The sequence below is a fragment of the Hyla sarda genome, chromosome 5 (assembly GCF_029499605.1).
Source record: "Hyla sarda isolate aHylSar1 chromosome 5, aHylSar1.hap1, whole genome shotgun sequence".
NCBI lineage: Eukaryota > Metazoa > Chordata > Amphibia > Anura > Hylidae > Hyla > Hyla sarda.
Genome location: NC_079193.1, coordinates 353261182 through 353281885, shown reverse-complemented (window position 1 = coordinate 353281885; position 20704 = coordinate 353261182). Strand labels below are relative to the sequence as shown.

The following is a 20704-nucleotide window of genomic DNA, read 5'->3' as shown; positions in this document are numbered from 1 at the left end:
TGGACTACATAGTAGTATATAGTATAGGTCAGTATTTCCCGAGGGGTGCCTCCAGCTGTTGCAAAACCACAACTCCCAGCATGTTGGACTATATAGTAGTATATAGTGTAGGTCAGTGTTTCCCAACCAAGGGTGCCTCCAGCTGTTGCAAAACTACAACTCCCAGCATGCCCGGACAGCCATTGGCTGTCCGGGCATGCTGGGAGTTGTAGTTTTGCACCAGCTGGAGGCACTCCTGGTTGGGAAGCACTGATCTATACTATAAAGCTTTCTGTGCATTCTTACGTCATTAAGTTATGTTTGATATCTATTTCTTTGCACCATATTGTACTCTCCCCGATGACTTTATTGGGTACAATTGCTTGCTAACACAAATAGCTAATCAGCCAATCGCATGGTAGCAATTAGGCATGCAGACGTGGTCAAGACAACTTGCTGAAGTTTAAACTAAGCATCAGAATGGGGAAGAAAGGGGCTTTAAAGGGGTTATCCAGAAAGATAAACAGATTTGTAAATAACTTTGTAAATCTTTGTAAATCTTAATCCTTTCAGTACTTATGAGCTGCTGAAGTTGAGTTGTTGTTTTCTGTCGAAGTGCTCTCTGATGACACCTGTCTTGGAAACTGTCCAGAGTAGAAGCAAATCCCCATAGCAAACATCTCCTATTCTGTGCAGTTCCCGAGACAGGCAGAGGTGTCAGCAGAGAGCACTGTTGTCAGACAGAATAGAACAACTCAACTTCAGCAGCTGATAATTATTGGAAGGATTAAGATTTTTTAATAGAAGTAAGTAATTTACAAATCTGTTTAACTTCCTGGAGCCAGTTGATATATAAAAAAGATTTTTTTCCCTGGAATACCCCTTTGAATTGTAACTATGGGTAACACAACTCATCTCTTATCCATAGCTGGTGATTGGCTGAGCGGGCTGCCACTCCTGCTCATCTCCAGAGGGGACTGGTGAGTAGTCAGGCCCTGTACATTAGTTTTTTTTGGGGGGTGGGGAGTCCAATCGGTCGGATCCCCATGATCAGGCATTTATTTACTACCCTATGCATAAGGAATAAGTTGTGTTCCTTAAATTACCCTTCATGTGACATGGTTGTTTGTGCCAGACGGGCTGATTTGCGTATTTCAAAAACTGCTGATATACTATGATTTTCATGCACAACCATCTCTAGGGTTTACAGAGAATGGCCCGAGGAAGAAAAAAACATTCAGTGAGGGCCAATTATGTAGATGAATATGCCTTGTTGTCAGAGGTGAATGGGCAGACTAGTTTGAGATGTCAAAAAGCAACAGTACCGACCAAGGTATGCAGAATACCATCTCTGACCACAAAAGACATCCAACCTTAAATCTTGAGCAGGCTGGGACAAACTCCAGCAAGACTAGCACTCCTCTGTGCTCACTCCTGTCCTATCAGACTCCTGTCTAAAAACAAAGAGGAGAGGGTTACAGAGCAGCCTGCAGTGATTGGAAGAAGAGACTGAGCACAGCAGACTCAGGGAGGAAGTGACTGCATGGTGAGTGAGTGCTTGGGTTAGACATTTCCCCTCCTGGTCTTTAATTCTGACATCCACTGCTCAGGAAGGGGCATGTCTAAGGCAAGCACTGAGCCTGCCCACCATGCATTCACTTCCTCCCTGAGTCTGCTGTGCTCGGTGTGCTGGGTCTCTTCATCCAATCACACCCACGGGACACATATGTCAGGATTCGTCCGGCTGGAGGTGGGTCCTCTGTGTCAGAGAGGGATTGGCGTGGACCGTGCTGGCGGACCGGTTCTAAGTTGCTACTGGTATTCACCAGAGCCCGCCGCAAAGCGGGATGATCTTGCAGCGGCGGTAGCAACCAGGTCGTATCCACCGGCAACGGCTCAACCTCTCTGACTGCTGAGATAGGCGCGGTACAAGGGATTAGACAAGAGCAAGGTCGGATGTAGCAGAAGGTCAGGGCAGGAAGCAAGGATCGTAGTCAGGGGCAACGGCAAGAGGTCAGGAACACTGGCTTGGGATACACAAGGAACACTTTCTCAAGGCACAATGGCAACAAGATCCGGCCAGGAAGGGAAGGGGAAGTGAGGTTATATAGACAGGTGCACAGGTGGAAGCTAATCAGACTGATTGGGCCAGGCACCAATCATTGGTGCACTGGCCCTTTAAATCTTAAAGAGCTGGCGCGCCCGCGCCCTAAGGAGCGGAGCCGTGCGCGTCAGGATGTGACAGCAGGGGACTGGGACAGGTGAGTGACTTGGGATGCGATTCGCGAGCGGGCACGTCCCGCTATGCGAATCGCGTCCCCCTATGCGAATCGCATCCCCGCCGGCAGTGTCAGTGCAGCGCTCCCGGTCAGCGGGTCTGTCCGGGGCGCTGCAGAGAGAGGAACGCCGCGAGCGCCCCAGGGAAGAGCAGGGACCCGGAGCGCTCGGCGTAACAGTACCCCCCCCCCCCCTTAGGTCTCCTTCTCTTTTTGTCCAGATGTCGCTCCACATGGGACGAGGACATTGGGAGCGATTGTAGAGTCTCCTTCTGGGGGACAGTGAAGTCCTGGGTATGCTCATCAACGGCAGGCAGTTCAGAAGGAGTGGGAATGGGGAGGGGGGGCAGAGAGTGAGGCTTGGCACGGGGCAGAGTGTTACCAGGACGGGGGCTATGAGGAGGCACGGCATAGTCCTGATAGGCCTTGGGGAGACCAGGTATAGGAGGAGACACTGAGGTTTGACAGACGGGACTGGGAGCAGACGTGAGGCATTTTTTGTGGCAAGAAGCACGCCAGCTCTTGATCTCCCCGGTGGTCCAGTCAAGGGTAGGAGAGTGGCGTTGGAGCCATGGCAGACCGAGGAGGACTTCAGAGGTGCAGTTGGGCAAAACAAAAAGTTCAATTTTTTCGTGATGCAGTCCAATGCTCATGAGCAGGGGTTCTGTGCGGTAATGCACAGTGCAGTCCAATTTCACTCCGTTGACCGAGGAAATGTAGAGCAGCTTGGTGAGAAGGGTCACAGGGATGTTGAACTTATTAACAAAAGAGGCCAAAATGAAATTTCCTGCAGATCCAGAGTCCAAGCAGGCCACAGCTGAGAAGAAGGAGTTGGCAGAAGGAGAAATCTGTACGGGCACAGTGAGACGTGGAGAAGCAGACTTCAGACCAAGAGATGCCACTCCCACGTGAGCTGGGTGCGTGCGTTTCCCAGACGTGGAGGACGAATAGGGCAATCCACCAAGAAATGTTCGGTGCTAGCGCAGTACAGACATACATTTTTATCTCTGCGGCGAGTCCTCTCTTCATGGGTCAGGCGAGACCGATCCACTTGCATAGCCTCCTCGGTGGGAGGCACAGGGGTAGATTGCAAAGGATACTGTGAGAGAGGCGCCCAGAGATCAAGGTCTTTTTCCTGGCGGAGCTCCTGGTGTCTTTGAGAAAAACGCATGTCAATGCGGGTGGCCAAATGGATAAGTTCATGCAGGTTGGCAGGAATTTCTCGTGCGGCCAGCACATCTTTGATGTTACTGGATAGGCCTTTTTTAAAGGTTGCGCAGAGGGCCTCGTTGTTCCAAGATAATTTAGAGGCGAGGGTACGAAATTGGATGGCGTATTCGCCTACAGAAGAATTTCCCTGAACCAGGTTCAGCAAGGCAGTTTCGGCACAAGAAGCTCGGGCTGGTTCCACGAAGACACTGCGAACCTCAGCGAAGAAGGACTGTACAGTGGCGGTGACAGGATCATCGCGGTCCCAGAGCGGTGTGGCCCATGACAGGGCCTTCCCAGACAGGAGACCATGGCAGAGTCTAGAGTCCCCATCAAATTTGTCCGGCAGGGACAAGCGGAGGTTAGGAGCGGCTGTTCGCTGCGGAGGAGGTGCAGGAGCCGGCGGAGGAGATGGTTGTTGCTGTAGCTGTGACTGAAGTTGCTATAGCATGGCGGTCAAGTGCGACAGATGGTGACCTTGTAGGGCGATCAGTCGGGATTGCTGGGCGACCACCGTGGATATGTCAGCGAGGCTTGGCAGCAGCACCTACTGTCAGGATTCGGCCGGCTGGAGGTGGATCCTCTGTGTCAGAGAGGGATTGGCGTGGACCGTGCCGGCGGACCGGTTCTAAGTTGCTACTGGTATTCACCAGAGCCCGCCGCAAAGCGGGATGGTCTTGCAGCGGCGGTAGCAACCAGGTCGTATCCACCGGCAACGGCTCAACCTCTCTGACTGCTGAGATAGGCGCGGTACAAGGGATTAGGCAAGAGCAAGGTCGGACGTAGCAGAAGGTCAGGGCAGGCAGCAAGGATCGTAGTCAGGGGCAACGGCAAGAGGTCTGGAACACTGGCTTGGGATACACAAAGAACGCTTTCTCAAGGCACAATGGCAACAAGATCTGGCCGGGAAGGGAAAGTGAGGTTATATAGACAGGTGCACAGGTGGAAGCTAATCAGACTGATTGGGCCAGGTACCAATCATTGGTGCACTGGACCTTTGAATCTCAAAGAGCTGGCGCGCGCGCGCCCTAAGGAGCGGAGCCGCGCGCGCCAGGACGTGACAGCCGGGGACCGGGACAGGTGAGTGACTTGGGATGCGATTTGCGAGCGGGCGCGTCCCGCTATGCGAATCGCATCCCCGCTGGCAGTGTCAGTGCAGCGCTCCCGGTCAGCGGGTCTGACCGGGGCGCTGCAGAGAGAGGAACGCCGCGAGCGCTCCGGGGAGGAGCAGGGACCCGGAGCGCTCGGCGTAACAACATAAAGACATGAAAAGAATCTGCATGACCTAGTGAGTAACATATATACAGTGATCCCTCAAGTTACAATATTAATCGGTTCCAGGACGACCATTGTATGTTGAAACCATTGTATGTTGAGACCAGAACTCTATGGAAACCTGGTAATTGGTTCTAAAGGCACCAAAATGTCATCCAAAAATAGGAAAAAAGTGAGGATTAAAGAAAAATCAGTAGACAACTAATATAGATAAAGCAAATCCTTACATATAAAAGTAAGAAAGAGCTTCTGGGAGCTGTAAATCACTGTCTATGTCAGTGTTTCGCAAGAAGGGAGTCTCCAGATGTTGCAAAATTACAACTCCCAGCATGCCCGGACAGCCAAAGGCATGCTGGGAGTTGTAGTTTTGCAACAGCTGGGGGCACCCTGCTTGGGAAACACTGGTCTGTGTAGAGGACAGGAGCTTCTTCAGGGTCCTGTACAGAACATGCAATGTCCTAAAAAAAAGTATCATGGAGTCTCCCTCACCTGGTGTCCAAAGGAGCAGCAAACCCTGGCACAGGAAAAGAGTACAGAACATGTAATACCTCCCTGTACTGTAGGGGGCGCTACCAGACATCAGAAAGTGCATACACTTCAGTAATACAGGGGTTTTACCAGTGAAATGCCTGATTGGTCGGTTCTTCCGGCCATTGACATGTTTCACAGATCTGGACTGTACGTAGCATTGTATGTTGAGTCTGGTTTCAAGTTACAATGGTCCAGAAAAGACCATTGTATGTTGAAACTATTGTATGTTGAGGCCACTGTAAGTTAAGGGATCACTGTATATATATATATATATATATATATATATATATATATATCTACATTTTTTTCTGTGACATGACAGGCACTCTTTAAAGGATAGGTGATAAGATGTCTAATCATGGGGGTCCCGCCGCTGGGGACCCCCACTATCTCACCCCAGACATCCGGTGCACGGAGCGAACTTTGCTCCGTGCCAGATGACTGGCGATGCAGGGGACCCCCGCAATCAGACATCTTATCCCCTATCCTTTGCATGGGGGATAAGATATCTAGGGGCGGAGTACCCCTTTAAGGCATCTCATTTTCTGACGTCTCATGTCCTTCAACTCTTTTTGGCTTTTAATTATTTGAGGATTTCATCTTGGCTGCGCAGCCGAGATCCGCATCTCCCTCGTCCCTATCTTCTGCTGATATAAATGCTTCTTTCTCTCCTTCTTTTAAATTGGAAAGCGTTGGTGCTTATAAAGCAAAATAGCATTTATATTAGGCAGAGAGATTTGGGGCTGCTGTAATTTCGTGGACATTGTGTTTCTGCGGTTTTAATATTCACACCGCTGTTTTTCCTGCCCTCTCCCTCATTTATCTCTCATTTTTTATGTCATCGGCAGCACTTGAAAATGTCACAGAACAGTTAATACTGTCACTGTTGAAAAGGTTTAATATATTACACATATCATCACAACATGAGTGGTTTTACATCAAGGCATCAGACTCCGGATCAGCCGTTCTTTCTTATTCTTTTCTTACTTACTTTCCAAAGAGAACAGAATGTCTTAAATCACTACTTAGCATTGCCGAATTTAATCTTTTCTAAGTTTGAAGATTCTTGGGTTTCTTGTACGGCGCTGTACGGCTCATCAGAGCTGACAACATCCTGACGCATATAGTTTATTGCTCGGTGGGATCTGTGTGGCGGCACCATTGTGTTGTTACATTACCTGATTTTCTATCATCTGTAGTCGTTTTTAGTACAGATATCCTGTTGATGTGATCATTTGAATTAGCAACACCTGCTCAGTTATTGCCTCAAAATGAAGATTTCGAGTTCTTGCTCCCCCTTTGTGTGGTTAATAGGATTTAGAGACAACTTGGAACATAGAAAAACATGATTTTTACATATGTCATTGGTTACCTGAGTTAAAGGAAATCTGTCATCAGAATCACCCGCACTAAACCTGTTACACAGGCGTGTAGTGCGGGTGATCCTGATTAAAACGCTTCTTACCTGGTTAAACATGGTTCAGCGCTTCTTCAGATATCTATATCCTTAGTTTTCTGTTATTCCCTGGCTTGGGACTCAGTGGGAGGTCTTATGATCTCGGACTCGGCTTTAAGTCATTCTAGCTGGGCGGAGCAGCCACCCGGCTCATGAATATTCATGAACTTATCCTCGTAGTCCAACTCCTTTTTCTAGGTCTGGTGGGGAGGCCCGCGCATGCGCCGCGTTTCGTACACCCGGAAGCGGCGTTCTCCCCCCGGCTTCACTTGAGCTGCGGCCCAATACAAGTAAGAAGACGGGCTGCATGAGTGAAAAGCCGGGGGGAGAACGCCGCTTCCGAGTGTACGGAATGCGGCGCATGCGCGGCCCTCCCCACCAGACCTAGAAAAAGGAGTTAGATTACGAGGATAAGTTCATGAATATTCATGAGCCGGGTGGCTGCTCCGCCCAGCTAGAATGACGTGTAGCCGAGTCCGAGATGTTAACACCTCCCAGTGAGTCCCAAGCCAGGGAATAACAGAAAACTAAAAATAAAGATATCTGAAGAACCGCTGAACCTTTGTTAACCAAGTAAGAAGCATTTTAATCAGGATCACCCGCACTACAAGCCTGTGTAACAGGTTTAGTGCGGGTGATTCTGATGACAGATTTCCTTTAAAAATGTTACATTACAGGGGTACACCAGCTAAATTTGTCATTTATCCTATATGCCCAGGCTGGTGCCATTAAAATAGTACATTTTAACTTACCTTCCAGTGCTCCCCCGATGCCGCTGATATTTCTCTCCCAATCTCCGGTCTTTTCTTTCTAATCGCCAGCTGCAGCGATGTCCCACCTGGGCAGTGTCATGTAATAGACCTGGGGTCCGCCTACGTCCTGGTACCTTGGACCTTTTCATGATACTACTGCTCTCTGCCTATGACATTGAAGCAGCTGGCGATAAGCTGAGCGCAGTGTGACCTCTCAGGCCCCAAAAACAGGAAGAAGACTGGGGCTAGAGCAGACAGAGGTAAGTTAAAGTCTATTATTTTAATGGTGGCCCATGAATAGCAGATAAATAAAAAAAAAAAAGTATAGCTGTCAGGTAAAGAAACAACCTGTGTTTGGTGTCAAAAAAGTATAATAATGCAACTTACTCATGCATAATATTATTAGCCATAGTGCAGAGATCTTCTATTTTAGCTGTGCTGTCTCCCGTGTAAGCTGTGATGTTACTTCAAAGCCCAGTGATGTGAGAGGTAAGAGCTGGTATTACCGCTCTTTAGATTAATGACTCCCTAGATAAGGCAGCAGGGAGCCCGTTTTCTATGACAATGGTTTAGAAAGGTCTATCTGCTGCCTTATCTACTGAGTCCTGGAGATCAGATGATTGCTGAAGGTTAAGCTCATGATACTACGGACAGAAATCAGGGAAAGGCATAGTCAGTCAAGCCCGTTACTTGCAGCAGCTTCTTCAGGGGAAAACATAGTATTACATGGCATCAATTCAGACGAATGGGTGCCCATGTAATACATGGATGGTTTGTGTTGAGCAGAAGGAAACCCACTCTTACAGTAGAGCTGTCTATGTGTCGTCTTTGACAGACCTGTAAAAAAATAACTGAATATTTCTACCCTTTTAAACCAAAACCCAATAATAAAGACATTTACTGCATTGATAGAGACAGAGCATTAGGTCACACACAACCATTAGAACATAATTTCTGCCTTCCAAGTGATAACCTGGTGGTATTTCTAACAATTAGTCCCACCATCCATCCAATGCTTGACTGCTTTACCATGTACCATAAGCAGTTAAGATGTAAGTGAAAATCAACATCAAATAAATGTGACATTTAAAAAAAAGGCTAAAGCTTTAGAATACAATTAATGTTATAAAACCTTCCCTGAATAGAGAATCATTATATCAGCACGAGTGTTCCTTGCACAATTACTGACCCTTTTCTGTTACAGAGAATTACTTTGTGATTAGCCTTTAAGCGAAGAATATTAAGTGCTACTATAAAGTATTTGCTGTCAGGTATGGAATGTGTATATTACTGTACATACATACAGATGTAGCAGAGCTGGAATTGCTGTTTAACTCTTTCAGACAGTTTTCTGTGCGCAATACTTAAGCTTCCTATATATGAGCACCGGAGTAGTGGGGCAGTATGGCTGGGTCACTGGGGGAAGTATGTTTTTAGGGTCTACCTACCTACTACTATATATGGGGGTATGAAGGAAAGGGGGCTTACAACCATATGGGGTCACAGAGGGTGGCCTATGACTATGTATGGAGGACTTATAGCCTTACCCCTTGCCATTTTTGTTATCCCAGTGGCCTATTTTTGTTTTAAGAAATTATGGTCAACCTACCCAATACATTTGATGCATCATATAATGCAGTGTTTTCCAACCAGGGTGTCTACAGCTGTAGCATGTTTTCTTTGTAAGCTGTGACGACACTTCACAGTCTCTTAAGTATAGCATAATCCTGTACTATTTTTGCGATCCCAGTGTCCCATTTTTTTCTCAAGAAAAAGCGGTCAACCTACCCAATACGTTTGATCATATAATGCAGTGTTTCCCAACCAGGATGCCTCCAGCTGTTGCAAAACTACAACTCCCAGCATATTTATCTTGTAAGCTGTGACGTTAATTCACAGGATTTCAAGTATAGCATAACCTATTTTTGCTATTCTAATGTCCAGTTTTTGTTTCAAGAAAATATGGTCAACCCATCCAATACTTTTGATCATATAAAGCAGTGTTTCCCAAGCAGGATGCCTCCAGCTGTTGCAAAACTACAACTCCCAGCATGCGCAGACAGCCGTTGGCTGTCCGGGAATGTTGGGAGTTGTAATTTTGCAACAGCTGGAAGGCACCTTATGTACCTTAAAATGATGCCATGAAAATACAAGGTTGACACTGCTACATCCATGAGAGTTTATGGCTTTCGAAAGAATGAGATTAAAAAAAAAAAAAAAAAAAAATGCAAAAAAAAAAAAAAACAGTGTCTTCAAGATATAAATAGCTGCCTCTTTAAAGTGATAAACAGCTATCCTTGTTTGTACATTTTATATTAGTAATATCCTTTTTGGCGTATCTGTCCCAATACTATTTCACACCATATTGTAAGTTTTAAGAGCTCTCAATGCATGACGGATGTGGAATGTATTTTATTTTCTCTTGCCGAAAAACGTAATATAATAAAAAATATGATATTAAAAATTTTTAACAAAAAAAAACATACATCAGCCATCTTTTTCGACTACCAGTCTTGAAAATATGGTCACTTTTCAGCAGGTCTGCCAGAACATAATCCGGGAACATAATGGCTCATGCCACACACACAAAAAAGGTAAATGTCGAGCTTTAAAGTTCATAACTCCTAGGTTAAGACAATACACTTTTAGTGAACCCTGCTGTTCTCTCACTAAAGCGTGGCTTATACTTTATAACGCAAGATGGCTGCTGCTAAGGAACCATAGGTGATAAGCAGCGACTTCCAAATCATAGGCCGTGCATTTAACGTTACAAGCCGCGATACTAATAGCTGCAGATAAAAATACTTTTGATCATATAAAGCAGTGTTTGCCATCCAGGGTGTCTCCAGCTGTTGCAAAACCAAAACTCCCAGCATGTTTCTATTGTAAGCTGTGACGTCACTTCACAGGCTCTCGAGTATAGCATAATCCATTCCCATTTTTGTCCCCAAAAAATATGATCAACCTACTTAATACATTTGATCATATAAAGCAGTGTTTCCCAAGCAGGGTGCCTCTAGCTGTTGCGAAACTAGAACTCCCAGCATGTTTCACTTGTAAGCTTTGACGTCACTTCACAGGCTCTCAAGTATAGCATAACCCCATCCCATTTTGTTCCAAAAAAATATGGTCAATCTACCTGATACTTTTGATCATATAAAGCAATGTTGCCCAACCAAGGTGCCTCCAGCTGTTGCAACACCAAAACTCCCAGCATGTTTCTCTTGTAAGCTGTGACATCACTACACAGGCTCTCCAGTATAGCATAACCCGATCCCATTTTGTTCCAAAAAAATATGGTCAACCTACCTGATACTTTTGATCATATAAAGCAGTGTTTCCCAACCAGGGTGCCTCCAGCTGTTGCAACACCAAAACTCCCAGCATGTTTCTCTTGCAAGCTGTGACATCACTTCACAGGCTCTCGAGTATAGCATAACCCGATCTCATTTTGTCCCAAAAAAATATGGTCAACTTACCTGATACTTTTGATCATGTTTCCCAAGCAGGGTGCCTCCAGCTGTTGCAAAACTACAACTCCCAGAATGCCCGGACAGCCTTTGGCTGTCCGGGCATGCTGGGAGTTGCAGTTTTGCTACAGCCGGTGGCACCTTGGTTGGATAACACTAATATAGAGTACGTACCTGAGGTACCACAGGTGATAAGCAACGACTTAAAGTCATAGGCCGATCATTTAACCGCGATACTAATAACTGCGGGGGGAAAACGAGCGGATTTGGTTTTATGCTGTACAGTTTAATCTGCCATCTTCTCCGTTTCGGCGGTCGCGCTTTTTTCTTTATTAGGGTAATCACTGATTGAATACCAGCTGAGACAGCGATCAAATCAGAAAAAGACTCCTGCACAGTACGGAAGCAAGATGTCCACCGCACGGCACAATCACGGTTATTAGGCTCTAGCCGTTCTGTGCTATTGAGTCGTTCGCATTGTTATCCGTGTGATTGTGATTAATCTAGAACTCAGATACTTGTACCGTCGGCTGCATATTGATTTATGGAGCCGCGCAATCAGATACGGCAGCTAATGAGGGTGGAAAAATTTAGATACACTGTATACAACTCTTAGGACGTGACTGGTTTTATGACAAAGGGAGCAGAAGGAGTTTTTTGGGGACTTCTTTATTGATGATTGGGTCTGGTGGTTGACCGACATCCACTTCACCCCTTACCCCTTTCCTCCAATCAGCTGTCAACCAGAGCTATGGTGTCCATATATACACTAAAAAGAGATGGAAGCAGAAAGCTCCAGACATTGGCCCAGATTTATCTATCTGCCTAAGGGTAGGGTCACATGGAGCGCATCCGCAGCATATTTCATGCATGCGGATGCCCAGACGGCAGTCACTGTGTAGCTGTGTGTTTGCTCGTGACTGCCGGCGGGAAATCCATCGCTACGAATGGGACATACAGAGCTACCCAGCACTTATCAGCTGCTGTATGCTCCACAGGAAGTTCTTTTATTTTTGAATTTCCTTTTTGCCTTACCACAGTGCTCTCTGCTGACACCTCTGTCCATGTCAGAAACTGCTCTGGACAGTTTCTGACATGAACAGAGGTGTCAGCAGAGAGGTCAGACAGAAAGGAAATTCAAAAAGAAAAGAACTTCCTGTGGAGCATACAGCAGCTGATAAGTACTGGAAGGATTAAGATTTCTAAATAGAAGTAATTTACAAATCTGTTTTAACTTTCTGGCACCAGTTGATAAAATAAATAAATAAATAAATGTTTTCCAGTGGAGTACCCCTTTAAGATATGAAAGCTGAGCTGTGATTGGTTGCTATTTGCAAAACCAGAGAGTTTTGGTTACTGGAAGATTGATAGATCTGGGCCTTTATGTAGAGGCCATTGTTACGCCAAGCGCTCCGGGTCCCCGCTCCTCCCCGGAGCGCTCGCTACACTCTCGCTACTGCAGCGCTCCGGTCAGATCCACTGACCCCGTGCGCTGCGATTCCGCCTCCAGCCGGGATGCGATTCGCGATGCGGGTGGCGCCCGCTCGCGATGCGCACCCCGGCTCCCGTACCTGACTCGCTCTCCGTCGGTCCTGTCCCGGCGCGCGCGGCCCCGCTCCCTAGGGCGCGCGCGCGCCGGGTCTCTGCGATTTAAAGGGCCACTGCGCCGCTGATTGGCGCAAGTGGTTCTAATTAGTGTGTTCACCTGTGCACTCCCTATGTATACCTCACTTCCCCTGCACTCCCTCGCCGGATCTTGTTGCCATTGTGCCAGTGAAAGCGTTTCCTTGTGTGTTCCTAGCCTGTGTTCCAGACCTCCTGCCGTTGCCCCTGACTACGATCCTTGCTGCCTGCCCCGACCTTCTGCTACGTCCGACCTTGCTTCTGTCTACTCCCTTGTACCGCGCCTATCTTCAGCAGTCAGAGAGGTTGAGCCGTTGCTAGTGGATACGACCTGGTCACTACCGCCGCAGCAAGACCATCCCGCTTTGCGGCGGGCTCTGGTGAAAACCAGTAGTGACTTAGAACCGGTCCACTAGCACGGTCCACGCCAATCCCTCTCTGGCACAGAGGATCCACCTCCTGCCAGCCGGCATCGTGACAGCCATGCTGGGTTAATGCACCTAACCGGATCACCAATGTGGCAATAAGGCATCAGTAAAAAAAAAAAAAAAAAAACTTCAGGGGTCTCCTACACATTGGCCCTGATTTATTATTGTAAACCCAACCTGTTCTGTCGGGCTCTGCGCCAGAATTTGCACCAAAAAAATTAAAAAACCCAACCAACTCTCCATGTTACTCAGAAAACCCCAAAAGGTTCCATGGTCCCTGTGGCCATTGAAAAGGGGGCATGTCCTGTCATTTAAAAAAAATCCCAACATATTTACTAAGGTTTCCACAGAAAATGTGGTGGATTTGAGCTTTGGAAAACCCTACAGATCAGAATATGTGTAAAAAAATTAATAAATAAATAAAATAAAAAATGTAGGGAAGGTGCAAAATTTAGGGGAAAAAAATATCTGTTGTGAAAAAAAACCACAAAGAAAACTACATACAGTGGTCCCTCAACATATGATGGTAATCCGTTCCAAATGGACCATCGTTTGTTGAAACCATTGTATGTTGAGGGATCCGTGCAATGTAAAGTATAGGACAGTGGTCTACAACCTGCGGACCTCCAGATGTTGCAAAACTACAATACCCAGCATGCCCGGACAGCCGTTGGCTGTCCGGGCATGCTAGGTGTTGTAGTTTTGCAACATCTGGAGGTCCGCAGGTTGTAGACCACTGTTAGAGAAAGTTGTACTCACCTGTCCCTGCGCCGCTCTGGGCCGTCACCGCTCGTCACCGCTGCCCGGGATGTCGCCTTCCATCGCTGTCGCCGCGTCCCTTAGGTGTCCCCGACGCTCCGGCAAGGCCTCTGCTTCCCCGGGATCCGCGCTCTCCATGATGACGACGATGGAGAGCGTCGACGATGCAGGGGATCCTGAAGAGGACGCACCGGAGCCCCGAGGACAGGTAAGTGATCGTCAGCGGACCACACGGGGCACCGTAAGCGGCTATCCGGTGGCAGCTGAAGCAGTCTGCGCTGCCGGATAGCCGTTTATGCGATGGTCCCGACATACAAAAGCATCATATGTTGATGCTGCCTTCAACATGCGATGGCCTCTGAGAGTGATCGTATGCTGAAATGATCGTATGTCGGGGCCATCGTAGGTTGGGGGGGTCACTGAACTGTGTTTTTTTTTTTCATCCATTTCTGCCTACAGATCTTGAAGGCAAGGAAACAAGTGCACTTTGTATTTTTAGTTTAGCTAAACGCTCATTGCGGTATACAGCTAAGGACTCACCCTGTAAACCCTCTCTCCTTCCCCCCTATACCTCAGGAATGTCACCTGGCCTATTCTCCCCAACATAGACCATTGATTTAATCTAAGGACCGCCCTTAAAAAATTCAATTCGAAGATTTTATGGGCAGCAGGCATTGGTGTCTTGTAAAGAAATGTACTTTCAGCTGTTGACCGCACCCTTTAGGGCTCATTCACACAATTGTCTCCATAGACAGCAATGCTTTTCGAGCAGATGAGTATGTTCATTCTTTTAGCGGAGTCTGGAATTTGAATTTCTGCAGCAGATGTTTCCAAAGTGGAAATTCAGCTATATTCACGGTGCAGCGGAATCCTATTGAAAACAATGGGAGGCTGCTGCAATGGAATTTCAGAGCGGAATTTTTGGATGGAAATTCCGCAATGTGAATGGGCCTCGAGGCTAGATTCATACTGGATTCATACTGTCAAAATTTCAATATGGAATTTGGCTCTGAAATTCCGATGCAGCAGAGTCCCATTGCTGTCAATGGGATTCTGCTGCACAGTGCACAGCAGAGCTCCTGCCTCTAAAATTCTGCCCCCAGAAGAATAATCTTAGTAGCTCTTTTAGCAGAATAAGCGCAGAATACATCACCATCTATAGGGACAGCAATGTCTGCACAGTCTTAGCGCCCTCGAATTGTATGGCCAGGGAATCCGCAATGTAAAACCTGCCTAACTCCTATGTGCGTCACCAGATTAGAATCATCAGGGAGACAACCGTGGGTACAACTCTTTGACAAATTCAGCCCCAAACCTTCACCCCCCACTTCATCCATCTGTTGTGACATTTAGATTACACTAAAGACAATAGCGTACCGAGGACAGTAAATTATGAAAAAGTACTTTATTGACATAAATGCAAAAATTCACAAACATTTAAAAGACACAAATATTAAATGTCAGAAAGGTCCAACAATTGCTGAGGACACTGAACCAGGGGACAGGACACTAAAGTGTCAAAGCACTGAAATACCAAAGGTATATAGAAAATACAATAATGCCAATTCACTATACTAATGAATAAATGTGGTGCCTATATATTGAATAGTAGGGAAAATGCCCATACAGAGGCCAAGTATGTAAACAAGGCACACAAAAAGTAAGTAATAAGAGGCAGTGAGGGAAAAATGTGGCTAAAGTAAAAACCTAAAACAATGCTGAGACATGTACAAAGCAAAATATACTAACCAAGTGGAGAGGAAATAGAGTGCCTGCCGCCCGCCACCCAACGTTTCACCAATGAAGGCTTCTTCTGGGGTGTCCTGTTGTGACATTTGTCAATCAACTGTTGGTGCCTTGTAATACTTGGTGACACCAGAAGAGTGGGTATAGAGGTATAGCAGTCAGCAGTGCTTCCAGTGGCTCCAATGCCCCTCTGTCTCATAGGAAGAGACCCTTAGGTGGGACCGTTACAGTTCTTATACTGGGGCTTAATTTATAAGGACATACAGGACCACTTAGGCCTTCCATTAAACACTCTTGCTCCCCTCCAATTCATCCTCTAGTCTGCCGCTCTACTAATCCACCTCTCACCTCACGTCTCCTCTATCTCTCCCCTCTGCCCATCCCTTCACTGGCTACCCATAGCCCAACAAATTCAGCTTAAACTGCTCACCATAACATACAAAGCCATCCACACCCTGTGCCCGCCATACAACTCTGACCTGAACTCCCAATACTGCCCCTCACGTCATATCTGATCCTCTCAAAAACTCCTCCTGTGCTCTCCCCTTATCCGCACCTCCCACAACTGTCTCAAAGACTTCTCCTCCATACACTGGAACTCGCTACCCTGACACATTCGGCTCTCGTCCACCATCAAGACCTTCAAGAGCAACCTGAAGACCCCTCTCTTCTAGTAAGCCTATTACCTACATTAAAGGGTTACTCCCGTGCACCAGCCTTCTGAACATCCAGTTCAGAAGGCTTGGAGCAGCGGCTGTAGTCACGACCACGTCCCCTCTTGACGTCACACCAAGCCCCGTCACACCAAGCCCCCTCCATTGATGTCTATGGAAAGGGGCATGACGGTTTGAGGGGGCATGGCCATGATGTCGAGACCGCAGCCGCTGCTCCAAGCCTTATCAACCAGATGTTAAGAAGGCTGGGGCACGGGAGTACCCCTTTAACTCTGCTGCTAATGCACTGAAAACGGCCACGTCCCCACCTGCTCACAGATACCCAACTGCCCCCTCTCCTACTGTTTCCCTCCCTTTTCCTTGTAGATTGTAAGTCCTCGTGGGCAGGGCCCTCTCTCCCTCCATATCAGTCTGCTTTCTAGTCTGTCACGTTCATTGTATCTGTGTTTGTAAAATGTACTTTCATTCTTAGCAAATGTAAAGTGCCCTGGAACTATGGGCACTAAATAAAATTATAATAATTATAAAAAATAATAATAATGAAAATAATAAACCCCTAGAGAGGACCCGTTTGTCCCAAGCAAACCAAGTCAAATCTGAAGATGGAGTTTCCCCCTAGAGCCAAGTCCTATTGACAGTGGTTGAGAAATTCGACCATATTTGCTTCATCTTTTATATTTTTTATTTTGAATACACTGGATTGATAAAAATAGCAACGGCTTGACAGAATGTGAATACACAATGCCTAGACGAACCCATTACCAAAAGTCTCCTAGTCTGCCACATTGGCTGTGTGACTACCCATGACCCCCATTTTAGTCCCTGTGTGTCTGATTTAACCATTTCACTAGATTGCACCAATCCCTCCGACATAACCCTGCGAGGAACTGACAAAAATGAGGCGGTAATTGCGTAATTACTCGCTACTTATGAAGCATTTGAAAATTCCAGAAGTCGTAGTGTTTCCCCAGGTTTGTCTCTGCAGGAGCAGGCGAAATTACTATCTCTACAGCTTTAAAACAGTGGAAATTCTCAATAAATAGAAATAGATCTTAGGCAGAGCGGCAATTATACACAATTATGTATTTTTCCTGCTCTGGAAACCTTGGAGTTCGGATTGAAAAAATAAAACCAGGGAAAGTCTATAAGTTCTTATTTTAAGATCTAGATTTTGACTGGGTAATTGACGGATTCTTATAGGAAAACTTGCTCGGCTAGAACTACAGTAAATCATTATTTATATATCCATGTAACAATTGTGATTAACCCCTTCTTTGGCAGTGATTTTCACCATATTCTGACCCTTACAACGTTTTTTTACTATTTCATACGGAGCTGTTTGATGGCTCTTTATCAGTACCATTTTGGTGTTGATGGGACTTTTTAATCGCTTTTTTCTGGGATGTGATAACAATAGAAGTAATTCTTACATAAGTTCTTAACATTATATTTTAATAGTTTGGAGGCCTCCAACTGCCATATTAACCGATCGGCACCCAACAATTGTGTCACAGGGGTGCTGATAGGACTCTTGACAAGTGCCTCACCAGTCAGTCAATACTCTTCATCAGGGGTCTCAAACTCCTGAGGCAGCTCTGTAATGGTGTATCAGTGATCATTAAAAAGGTACTCTGCCCCTGGACATCCTATCCCCTATCCAAAGAATAGGTGACAAGATGGATGATCACTGGCAGTCCGGCCACTGGACCCCCCCAATGATCTTTGGGCGACTTCCCGGCGTTCTGAACATTTTTGCTCAGAACGCTGGGTTCGGGCTGCTGCTGTTGTGATGAGTGACCACAGCCATCACACCCCCTCCCATAGACATGAATGGAGGGGACGTGGCATGGAGGGGGTGTCCATGCCCAGCGTTCTGAACAAAAATGTTCAAAACTCTGGAGAGCTGCCCGGAAATTGTGTATTTGTGTGTGTGTGTGTGTGGGGGGGGGGGTTTCGCAAGAACAAGCCAGCTGTCAGGATCCGGACTGCTATGCAGGGAGGACACGGGTGGTGGATCCTCTTTGTCAGTAAGGAGATGGCGTGGGCCGTACCAGGGGCACGAAATCTAAGGGGTTACTGGTTTTCACCAGAGCCCGCCGCAAAGCGGGATGGACTTGCAGCAGCAGGTAACCCCCAGGTCGTTCCACCCGATAGCGACTCAACCTCACTGACAGCTGAGACAGGCGCGGTACACAAGGGCAAGGCAAGAGCAAGGTCGGACGTAGCAGAAGGTCTGGGCAGGCAGCAATGGTTCGTAGTCAGGAGCAACGGCAAGGGTCTGGATACACAGGTAATGGAACACACAGAAACGCTTTCTCAGGGCACAAGGCAACAAAATCCGGCAGGGACAGGAAGGGGAAGTGGGTTTTTATGGAGTGGAAGTGCTTAGGAACTAATTGGGCCAGGCACCAATTAATGGTGCACTGGCCCTTTGAATCTGAGAGACCCGGCGTGCGCGCGCCGGGACTGAGCAGAAGGACGGGGCCGGTAAGAGACACGGGATGCGACCCGTGGGCGGGCACGTCCCGCCGCGGGGATCGCATCCCCGCCGAGGGACATAGAGCAGCGCTCCCGGTCAGACTCGCAGACCGGAGCGCTGCAAGCAGAGGAGTAACGCAGCGAGCGCTCCGGAGGGGGAAGCGGGGCCCGGAGCGCTCGGCGTTACAGTACCGCCCCCCTTAGGTCTCCCCCTCCTTTTGGAGCCCAGGAACCTACAGATGAGTTCCTTGTCGAGGATATTGTCCTCGGGCTTCCAAGACGTCTCTTCGGGGCCACAATTCTCCCAATCAACGAGAATTTTTTTTATTTACCTCTGACGACCTTGGAGGCAAGGATTTCTTTTACCGAGAAGACGTCAGAGGACCCAGTGACGGGAGCAGGAACGGTGACCTTGGGGGAAAAGCGGTTAAGAATGAGAGGTTTGAGAAGGGATACATGAAAGGAGTTAGGAATACAAAGAGAAGGAGGAAGATGGAGTTTGTAGGAGACGGAGTTGATTTGACTTTTGACTCTATATGGTCCGAGATAACGAGGACCCAACTTGTAGCTAGGGACACAAAACCGAATATATTCGGCAGAGAGCCACACTTTGTCACCAGGGGCAAAGACAGGAGGAGTTCTTCTCTTCTTATCCGCATGTTTCTTCATGTGAGAAGAGGCCAATGAGAGCGACTTTTGAGTTTCCTTCCAGATAGAAGAGAAGTCCAGGGTCAAATCATCTACGGCAGGAACTCCAGATGAAGTGGGGATGGGGAGGGGGGGGAAGAGGGTGACGGCCGTACACCACAAAGAACGGAGACTTGGCGAATGACTCAGAGTTTTTGAAATTGTACGAGAATTCAGCCCAGGGTAACAGGTGGACCCAATCATCTTGACGGTAGGAAACAAAATGTCGCAGGTAGTCACCAAGGATCTGGTTCACTCTCTCCACTTGTCCATTGGACTGCGGGTGGTTGGAGGACGATAAATTAAATTTGATCTTTAATTGATTGCAGAGAGCTCTCCAAAATTTAGACACAAATTGAACGCCTCTATCCCAGACGATATGCGTGGGAAGCCCGTGAAGACGAAAGATCTGCAAAAAAAATAGCTTCTCCAACTGTGGTGTAGAAGGAAGACCTGGAAGCGGAGTAAAGTGAGCCATTTTGGAAAAACGATCAACGACCACCCAGATGACCGTGTTGCCATGGGATATAGGAAGATCAGTGATGAAGTCCATGGCTATGTGGGACCAAGGCTGTTCAGGCACCGGCAGCGGATGGAGAAGACATGAAGGCTTCTGACGTGCACATACTGTACAGGCTCGTACGAAATCAGTCACATCCTTTTCCAAGGAGGACCACCAATAGTGTCTGGCAATCAACTGTAAAGTCTTCTTTATTCCAGCGTGACCAGCCAGAAGGGAGGAATGGCCCCATTTGAGGATCTGGAGGCGAAGACGGGGAGGAACATAAGTCTTTCCTGGAGGGACAGGTACCAGAGAAGCAGGAGCAGAAGAGATCAGGCACTCAGGGGGAATGATGTGCTGAGGAAGGGTCTCGGCTTCAGAGGCATCGGTGGTACGAGATAGAGCATCAGCTCTGACATTCTTGTCTGTGGGACAAAAATGGATCTGAAAGTTGAAACGGGCAAAAATCAATGACCACCTTGCCTGGCGAGGATTTAGCCGCTGGGCGGATTGGAGATAAGACAAATTTTTGTGATCTGTATAAATGGTGATGGGGTGAAGGGATCCTTCCAAAAGATGTCTCCACTCCTCAAGAGCCGACTTAATCGCCAACAGTTCACGGTCTCCAATGGAATAATTTTTCTCTGGAGGTGAAAAGGTTTTGGAGAAAAATCTGCAAGTGACATTTTTTCCTTTAGCAGATTTTTGTAGGAGAACAGCTCCGGCTCCAACGGAAGAGGCGTCAACCGCGAGGAAGAAGGGCTTCTGAGGATCAGGTCTGGACAAGACTGGAGCAGAGGAGAAGGCGGCTTTGAGGTGGTTAAAGGCTTCCTCCGCCTGAGGCGGCCAGGATTTCGGA

General features: G+C 47.3%; 1 protein-coding gene across 1 annotated transcript in view; it reads left to right on the top strand.

Moving 5' to 3' along the window:
• SAMD12 (sterile alpha motif domain containing 12) overlaps positions 1-20704 on the top strand; it is a 639318-nt gene that overhangs the window by 529319 nt on the left and 89295 nt on the right. The gene's annotated exons all lie outside the window — the stretch shown is intronic.